The following is a 9,191-nucleotide window of genomic DNA, read 5'->3' on the forward strand; positions in this document are numbered from 1 at the left end:
TGGAATCTCTGAGCCTACGCCATCCAATACAGTAGCCACTAGGCACAGATAGCTACTGAGCACTTGAGATGTGCTCTTAGGTGCAAAATTTGCATTATATTTAAAAGACTTAATGAGACACTTTTAATCATTTAAAAAATGTTAGTTACACGTTGAAATGAGACTATTTGAAGTGTAGTGGGTTAAATAACGTATATTATTAAAACGAATTTCATCTGTTTCTTTTTACTTTTTCAATGTGGCTATTAGAACATTTTATTTTAATACTGTAAGTATTTCTTAAATTTCAATGTTTTTATTTTTTTATTTTTTTGAGATGGAGTCTCGCTCTGTCACCAGAGCTGGAGTGCAGTGGCGCGATCTCAGATCGCTGCAACCTCTGCCTCCTGGGTTCAAGCAATTCTCCTGCCTCAGCCTCCCGAGTAGCTGGGATTACAGGTGCCTATCACCACGACTGGGTAATTTTTGTATTTTTAATAGAAACACAGTTTCACCATGCTAGCCAGGCTGGTCTTGAACTCCTGGTTTCGAGTGATCTGCCCACCTTGGCCTCCCAAAGCGCTGGGATTACAGGTGTGAGCCACCACGTCCCGCCCAATACTTTTTATTTTTTCAATATTTTTCTCTTAGAAACTGGCCTTGCTCTGTCAACCCAGGCTGTCAGGCTGGAGTAGAGTGGCCCCACCATAGGTCACTACAGCCTTGACCTCCTGCACTCAAGCCATCCTCCCAGGTCAGCCTCCTGAGTAGTTAGGATCACAGGCACACACTGCATGCCTTGCTAATTTTAAATTTTTTTCTGTAGAGATGAGGTCTTGCTGTGTTGCCCAGGCTGGTCTTGAACTCCTGGCCTCAAGTGATCCTCCCACCCTGGCCTCCAGAAATGCTGGGATTAAAGGCATGAGCCACTGAGCCTGGCAGTTTTTTCATTTCCACATTATAGTCTTAGAACTCGGAAACTGGTAAAAACGATTACTTTTTTGACTGTATTACAACTGTCATTGGTCTAGTGCAAACACTGTATATTGCTATTTGTAGTGGCTGGAATATTATTAAAATATCTGATATGTTTGCAAGTCTCTTCACTTCCTAGCAGCAGCAGAGCATAGTGGAGAAGCGTGCTAGCACCTCCCTCCAGCTGTGTGACCTCAAAGATGTGGTCCAACCTCTCTGATCCTCCTAATACCTAAAAAGTTGTACTGATCATTATAGAATCAGCTTGGTAAGTTTGTTGGTGAGTATAAAACAAGTGCCTGGAGCATAGTGGACATTCAATAAACATTTGCCATAGTATTGGCAGCTGGGTGTTTGGTTCCTAATCAAGAATATGACTTGGGGGTATTGGATTAGATAACTTTCAAATCTCAATTTCTATGATTCTCTGGGATACAATGAAATGACAAAATAAACTTTCATTTCGGTTTTGCTGAAACCGCTTGCGCTTCGTACACCTACATGAAGGATGCTTCTGCCGTTCTTCACGTTACACCTATCAGAACAATGAGGGGCTTCTTTGCAGAGCCTCCATTGATTTGTTTCAATAAATTAACTTCTAGGCCAAGCACGATGGCTCATGCCTGTAACCTCAGCACTTTGGGAGGCCGAGGCAGGCAGATCACGAGGTCAGGAATTCGAGACCAACCTGGCCAAGAGACCAGCCTGGCCAATATTATGAAACCCCCTCTCTACTAAAAATACAAAAATTAGGCCAGGTACAGAGGTTCACACCTGTAATCCAGCACTTTGGGAGGCCGAGGTGGGTGGATCATTTGAGGTCAGGAGTTTGAGACCAGTGTGGCCAACATAGTGAAACCCCATCTCTACTAAAAATCCAAAAAAAATGAGCTGGGCGTGGTGGTGGGTGCCTGTAATCCCAGCTACTCGGGAGGCTGAGGCACGAGAATCACTTGAACCCAGGAGGCAGAGGTTGCAGTGAGCTGAGATCGTGCCACTGCACTCCAGCCTGGGTGACAGAATGAGACCCTGTCTCCAAAAAAAAAAAAAAAAAAATACAAAAATTAGCTGGGCATGGTGGCGGGCACCTGCAATCCCAGTTACTTGGGAGGCTTAGGCAGGAGAATTGTTTGAACCTGGGAGGTGGAGGTTGCAGTAAGCTGAGATTGCGCCATTGCACTCCAGCCTGGGTGACAGAGTGAGACTCTAACGCAAAAAAAAAAAAAAAAAAATTAACTTCTTTGTGAAGCGTACTTCTGGGTAGACATGCACTAAATGGGATTCCAAGCAGATCAAGGGAATTAATGGACATGACTTTGTTTTGAAACCCCATAAAGGATAATAAATAGATAACCAGATATTATGTGAAAGATGGTTCTGTGGTTGTATGTGTTTGCAAACCCTGCCTTCCTAATATGACCTCTTCTTAGAGATGCACAACACACTTCAGCATATTAATAGCTCAGAGCAGCTTTGTCCAACAGAAATATAATCTCTGTCCAATAGAAATATGTGAGCCACAGCTGAATGTAAAATTTTTGACGTGGGATCATCTAGGTACCCATCAACAGTAGATTGAATAAAGAAAATGTGTTATATATACACCATGGAATACTATACAGTCATAAAAAAGAACACACTCATGTCCTTTGCAGCAACAAGTTTGCGTCCGGAGGCCATTATCCTAAGCGAATTAACACAGAAATAGAAAATCAAATACTGCACATCCTTGCTTATAAGTGGGAGCTGAACATTGGGTACACATGGACATACAGATAGGAACAGTAGACACTAGGGACTCCAAAAGGGGGAAAAGAGGGAGGAAGCAAGGAGACAATGACTGAAAAACTACCTATTGTGTGCTATGCTCAGTACCTGGGTGATAGGATCAATCGTACCCCAAACCTCAGGATCATGGAAATATACTAAACCTGAACATGTACATCCTGAATCTAAAACAAAAGTTGAAGACAGAGTTCAGACTCTGTCTCAAAATAAATTTATTTATTTATTTATTTATTTTTTTTAAAAGTGTTGAGCTTTTCTGATCCTAAAGCCAGAGAGCAGCAGAGAAAATAGTGTTACATTCAGCTGTGGTTTCTGCAGCGGTGCCTGGCACCCCCGCAGCATTTAATGTTTTGAGGGTGTTTAGCTCTGTTAATTCCTGCCTTTTGCAGGATGTAGAGAACGAAACATAAACACAGAGCTGATGAGCCGCTCCTCCTCCCCTAGGCCAGATCACAGACTCCAGCAACAGGATCCTGACTCAGAGCATTAGGTTATGCTGCCTCCTGCCGGCCAGAGTGGGGATCTGCACAAAACCCACAGATCTCATCTGGATTAATACACAGACTCTTTCAAAGGGCGGGGAGGGGATCTCGTCTAAATACGTCTGCAGTCTCCAGATTGAGAAACACCATTCTAAATCAACCAAGTGGCAAAGTTCACATATCAACCAAGCCTCAAATTCTAAGAGGTGCTTTTCAGGGGAGATCCTGCAAGGCACAGGTGTTTTCTTTGTTCGTAGGATTACGAACTTTGTGTATATTCTCCACAATAAACCTCACAGTCACGGCGACCTTTTGCCAGTCACCTGTCTACTTGGCTTTTGGTGCTGGTTATAACTCCATTCTTACAGAAATATACTTTTCCCCCAGGTTCTGTGAAACTGTACTTATTTCTCTCCTTTACCTTATATAAGCTTCTGTCTTTTCCCATCTAAAACAGGGGAGGATATCATTGCTGTGTCTCAACACTCTGTCCTTTACACTTCCTTTTTTTTTTTTTTTTTTTTTTTTTTTGAGACAGGGTCTTGCTCTGTCACCCAGGCTGCAGTGCAGTGGCGCAATCCCACCTCACTGCAACCTTGATCTCCTGGGATCAAGTGATACTCCCACCTCAGCCTTCGGATAGCTGAAACCACCGGTGCACACTACAATGTCCAGCTAATTTTTAAATTTTTTTGTACAGATGTGGTTTTTCTATGTTGCCCAGGTGAATCTCGATCTCCTGAACTCAAGTGATTCCCCGCCTCAGCCTCCCAAAATGTTGGAATTATAAGCATGAGCCATCAGGCCTGGTCTCAACATACTTTCTTTTTTTTTTTTTTTTTTTTAATAATGATGGGGTCTTCCTGTGTTGCCCAGATTGGTCTTGAACTCCTGAGCTCAAGCAATCCTCCCAACTCAGCCTCCCAATCTACTGGGATTAGAGGCATGGGCGCTCAGCCTTTCTCATTTAAAAAAAAATAAAATAAAATGTAGACTGGGTGCAGTGGTTCACGCCTGTAACCCCAGCATTTTGGGAGACTGACACGGGCAAATCACCTGAGGTCAGGAGTTCAAGCAGCCTGGCCAACATGGCAAAACCCCATCTCTACTAAAAACACAAAAATTAGCCGGGCGTGGTGTCGGGCGTCTGTGGTCCCAGCTACTTGGGAGACTGAGGCAGGAGAATCGCTTGAACCCAGGAGAGGGAGGTTGCAGTGAGCCGAGATCGCGCCACTGCAATCCAGCCTGGGTGACAGAGCGAGACTCTGTCTCAAAAAATAAATAAATAAATAAATAAATAAATAAATAAATAAATATAAAAAGTTATAGACTTCAAGCATAACCTCCACTTCTGGCTTTTCTCCCCTCCCTCCCAGAAGTCAGAATATCCAGCATTTTATGTGACTCCTTCTCATTCTGGTCACAAGTAAGCACATTCAGTAAGTATGTAGTAGTATTATTATTCAGTGTTTTCAAATTTCACGAACGGCATCTTATAATGCATTTTATCTTGCACTTGTTCTGTTCACTTAACACTATGCTTTTTTATTATAGTAAAATATACACAGCATAAAATTTACCATTTTAGGCCAGGCACGGTGGTTCATGCGCGTTATCCCAGCACTTTGGGAGGCCGAGGCAGGCAGATCACCTGAGGTCAGGAGTTCAAGACCAGCCTGACCAACATGGAGAAACCCCGTCTCTACTAAAAATACAAAATTATCCCGGTGTGGTGGTGCATACCTGTAATCCCAGCTACTCGGGAGGCTGAGGCAGGAGAATCACTTGAACCTGCGAGGCAGAGGTTGCAGCGAGCCAAGATCACGCCACTGCACTCCAGCCTGGGCAACAAGAGTGAAACTCCATCTCAAAAAAAAAAAAAAGAAAGAAAGAAAAAATTACCATTTTAACTATGTTAAGTGTACAATTCAGTAGCATTAAGTATATTCACACTGTTGTGCTACCATCACCATCACCCGTCTCCAGGACTTTTTCATCATCCTAAATTGAAACTTCAAACTCATTAAACAGCTTCCTTAACATTGTTTTAAGATTCCTTTATGCTGACACATTTAGAGTTGCTTCATAATTTTAACTGCTATATAGTATTCTGTTATATGAATGTGCAACATTTATTTTTTCTACTCCTTTTTATTTTTTAATTTTTTTTTTTAGTTTCGTTCTTTTTTTTTTTTTTTTTTTTTTTTGAGTTTCGTTCTTGTTGCCTAGGCTGAAGTGCAGTGGCATGATCTTGGCTCACCACAATCTCTGCCTTCCAGGTTCAAGCAATTCTCCTGCCTCAGCCTCCCGAGTAGCTGGGATTACAGGTATGCACCACCATACCAGGCTAATTTTGTATTTTTAGTAGAGACGGGGTTTCTCCATTTTGGTCAGGCTGGTCTTGAACTCCTGATCTCAAGTGATCCGCCAGCCTTGGCCTCCCAAAGAGCTGGGATTACAGGCGTGAGCCACCATGCCTAGCTTTCTCCTTTTTGAATGCCAATTTATTTCAGATTTTTTGCTATTACAAACATCCTTGTATGCATCTCTGTGCACAAACATCCACCTATGAGTGGCACTAATGAATCAGAGGATATATGTGTCTTCACCTTTACTAGAAAGTATCCAATTGCCCTCCAAAACAGCTTTACTAATTTACAGTCCTGCCCTGAGCATAAGAGAGCTCTGATTTCCCCATGTTCCTCACAATATGTGGTCAAGATTCACTGGACTTAATTTTTGCCAGTGTGGTGGCTGTAAAGTGATATCTAGTTTTAACTTGCATTCTCCTGATTACTGGTGAGGTTGAGCATCTTTTCATGTATTTATTTATTTTTTTATCTATTATTCTATTATTTTTTTTTTTTGAGATGGGGTTTCACTCTTGTTGCCCAGGCTAGAGTCCAATGGCACAATCTCGGCTCACTGCAACCTCTGCCTCTCAGCTTCAAGCGATTCTCCTGCCTCAGCCTCCCAAGTAGCTGGGATTACAGGCATGCGCCACCACACCTGGCTAATTTTTTGTTTAGTAGAGATGAGGTTTCTCCATGTCGGTCAGGCCGGTCTTGAACTCCTGACCTCAGGTGATCCACCTCCCACCCCCACCTCCCAATGTGCTGGGATTACAGGCATGAGCCACCGCACCCGGCCTCATGTATTTATTAGCATATGTGAATTCCCTGTTCATAACTTTGTCATTTTTTGATTGGATATATTTTTTATTGATTTTTAGTTCTTTACATATTCTAGAAAGTGTTCCTCCTTTGTTGGTTATATGCGATGTGACTATCTACTCTCATTCTGTGGCTTGTCTTTTTTTTTTTTTTTTTGAGACAGGGCCTTGCTCTGTCACCCGAGCTGGAGTGCAGTGGTACAATCTTGGCTCACTGCAGCCTTGACTTTTGGGCTCCAGTGATCCTCCCATTTCAACCTCCCCAGTAGCTGGAACTACAGGCGTGCACTACCATGCCTGGCTAAGTTTTCTGCATTTTTTTGTAAAGATGGGGTTTCACCATGTTTCCCAGGCTGACCTCGAACTCCTGAGCTCTAACGATCCGCCCACATTGGCCTCCCAAAGTGCTGGGATTACAGGCTTCAGCCGTAGTGCCTGGTCTGGCTTGTTTTTAACATGGTTTAAGTATCTCTTTATTATACAAAAATTGTAAGCTTTAATAGAGTCAAGTTTATCAAAAATTTTCCTTCTGATTTGTGCTTTTTGTATCTTGTTTAAGAAATCCTTCTCAGGCCTAGTGCGGTGGCTCAAGCCTTTAATCCCAGCACTTTGGGAGGCTGAGGCAGGCGGATCACCTGAAGTCAGGAGTTTGAGCCCAGTCTGACCAACATGGTGAAACCCCGTCTCCACTAAAAATACAAAAATTAAGGCCGGGCGCGGTGGCTCAAGCCTGTAATCCCAGCACTTTGGGAGGCCGAGACGGGCGGATCACGAGGTCAGGAGATCGAGACCATCCTGGCTAACACGGTGAAACCCCGTCTCTACTAAAATACAAAAAAAATTAGCCGGGCGAGGTGGCGGGCACCTGTAGTCCCAGCTACTTGGGAGGCTGAGGCAGGAGAATGGCATGAACCCGGGATGCGGGGCTTGCAGTGAGCTGAGATCTGGCCACTGCACTCCAGCCTGGGCGACAGAGCGAGACTCCGTCTCAAAAAAAAAAAAAAAAAAAAAAAATACAAAAATTAACTGGGTGTAGTGGTGCATGTCTGTAATCCCAGCTACTCGGGAGGCTAAGGCAGGAGAATTGCTTGAACTTGGGAGGCAGAATTTGCAAGTGAGCCGAGATCTTGCCACTGCACTCTTTTTGAGACTCTGTCTCAAAAAAAAAAAAAAAGAAAAGAAAAGAAAGAAATCCTTTTCACTCTGAAGTCAAAGTCTCATACTTTTAGAAATGCAAAGGTGTACTTTTATTGTAAAACTCCTAATTATTTTGTAAATAGCATAATTATATTGCACTGATTTCTGTGTGTGTGAAAAGCATTAAATTATTAGACATATACACTTTAACTATACCACTTATGTTTGTAATTGTTGGCTTTTTTTTTTTTTTTTTTTGAGACGGAGTCTCGCTTTGTCGCCAGGCTGGAGTGCAGTGGCATGATCTCGGCTCACTGCAACCTCCGTCTCCCGGGTTCACACCATTCTCCTGTCTCGGCCTCCCAAGTAGCTGGGACTATAGGCGCCTGCCACCACGCCTGGCTAATTTTTTGTGTTTTTAGTAGAGACAGGTTTTACCATGTTAGCCAGGATGGTCTTGATCTCCTGACCTTGTGATCCACCAGCCTCGGCCTCCCAAAGTGCTGGGATTACAGGCGTGAGCCACCGCGCCTGGCCCAATCGTTGGCATTTTTAATTTTTTTTAATTAGAATGGGAAGAGGACCACTTGAGGCCAGAAGTTTGAGACCAGCCTAAGCAACACAGAGAGACCCTGTCTCTATTAAGAAAAGTAAAAATAGTTTAGCTAGGTAAGGTGGTATGCACCTGTAGTCCCAGCTCCTCAGGAGGCTGAGACAGGAGGACCACTTGAGTGAAGGAAGGAGTCTGAGATCACAATGGATTATGATTGTGCCACTGCACCCAGCCTGGGCAACAGAACAAGACCCTTTCTCTAAAAATAATTAATTGATTAATTAAAGCTCAAAATCTCAAAAAACTGGAAGAGATGCTGATTGTTCTTGACCTCTTTGAGTCTCTGGCATTCACCTTTCACATTTCTTTTCTTTCTTTTTTTTGTTTTTTGTTTTTTTTTTGAGACAGAGTCTCACTCTGTCACCCAGGCTGGAGTACAGTGGCACAATCTCAACTCGCGGCAACCTCCACCTCCCGGGTTCAAATGATTCTCCTGCCTCAGACTCCTAAGTAGCTGGGATTACAGGCGGACGCAACCATGCCCAGCTAATTTTTGTATTTTTAGTAGAGACGTGGTTTCACCATGTTGGTCAGGCTGGTCTCGAACTCCTAACCTCAGGTGATCCACCCGCCTCGGCCTCCCAGAGTGCTGCGATTACAGGCGCAAACCACTGCACCCAGCCCACCTTTCACATTTGAAGGGTGACAATGAGAGCATTGGTGAGCCATAACTAAGTTTGATTTTTGGGACACGGAAGCACCGCGGCATTTCCAGGAATTTCAGAGCGGAAGGCATTGCAAAAGGCAGGACTTTCTTTCACCAGCCAGGTGCAGGGGTCTTGGGGTCTTGACAATGGGTTAATGACAATGGGGCGGACATGTACTTCACCACTGGCCAAGCTTGGTTACTTGGGCTTGAAGGATGGGGGTAGTTCAAGACCAGCCTGACCAACATGGGGAAACCCCAATCCTACTGAAAATAGAAAAAATTAGCTGGGCATGGTGGTGCGTGCCTGTAATTCCAGCTGCTTGGGAGGCTGAGAAATGAGAATTGCTTGAACCCAGGAGGTGGAGGTTGCAATGAGCCAAGATTGTGCCACTGCAC

This window comes from Theropithecus gelada, chromosome 9 (genome assembly GCF_003255815.1).
Source record: "Theropithecus gelada isolate Dixy chromosome 9, Tgel_1.0, whole genome shotgun sequence".
Lineage (NCBI taxonomy): Eukaryota > Metazoa > Chordata > Mammalia > Primates > Cercopithecidae > Theropithecus > Theropithecus gelada.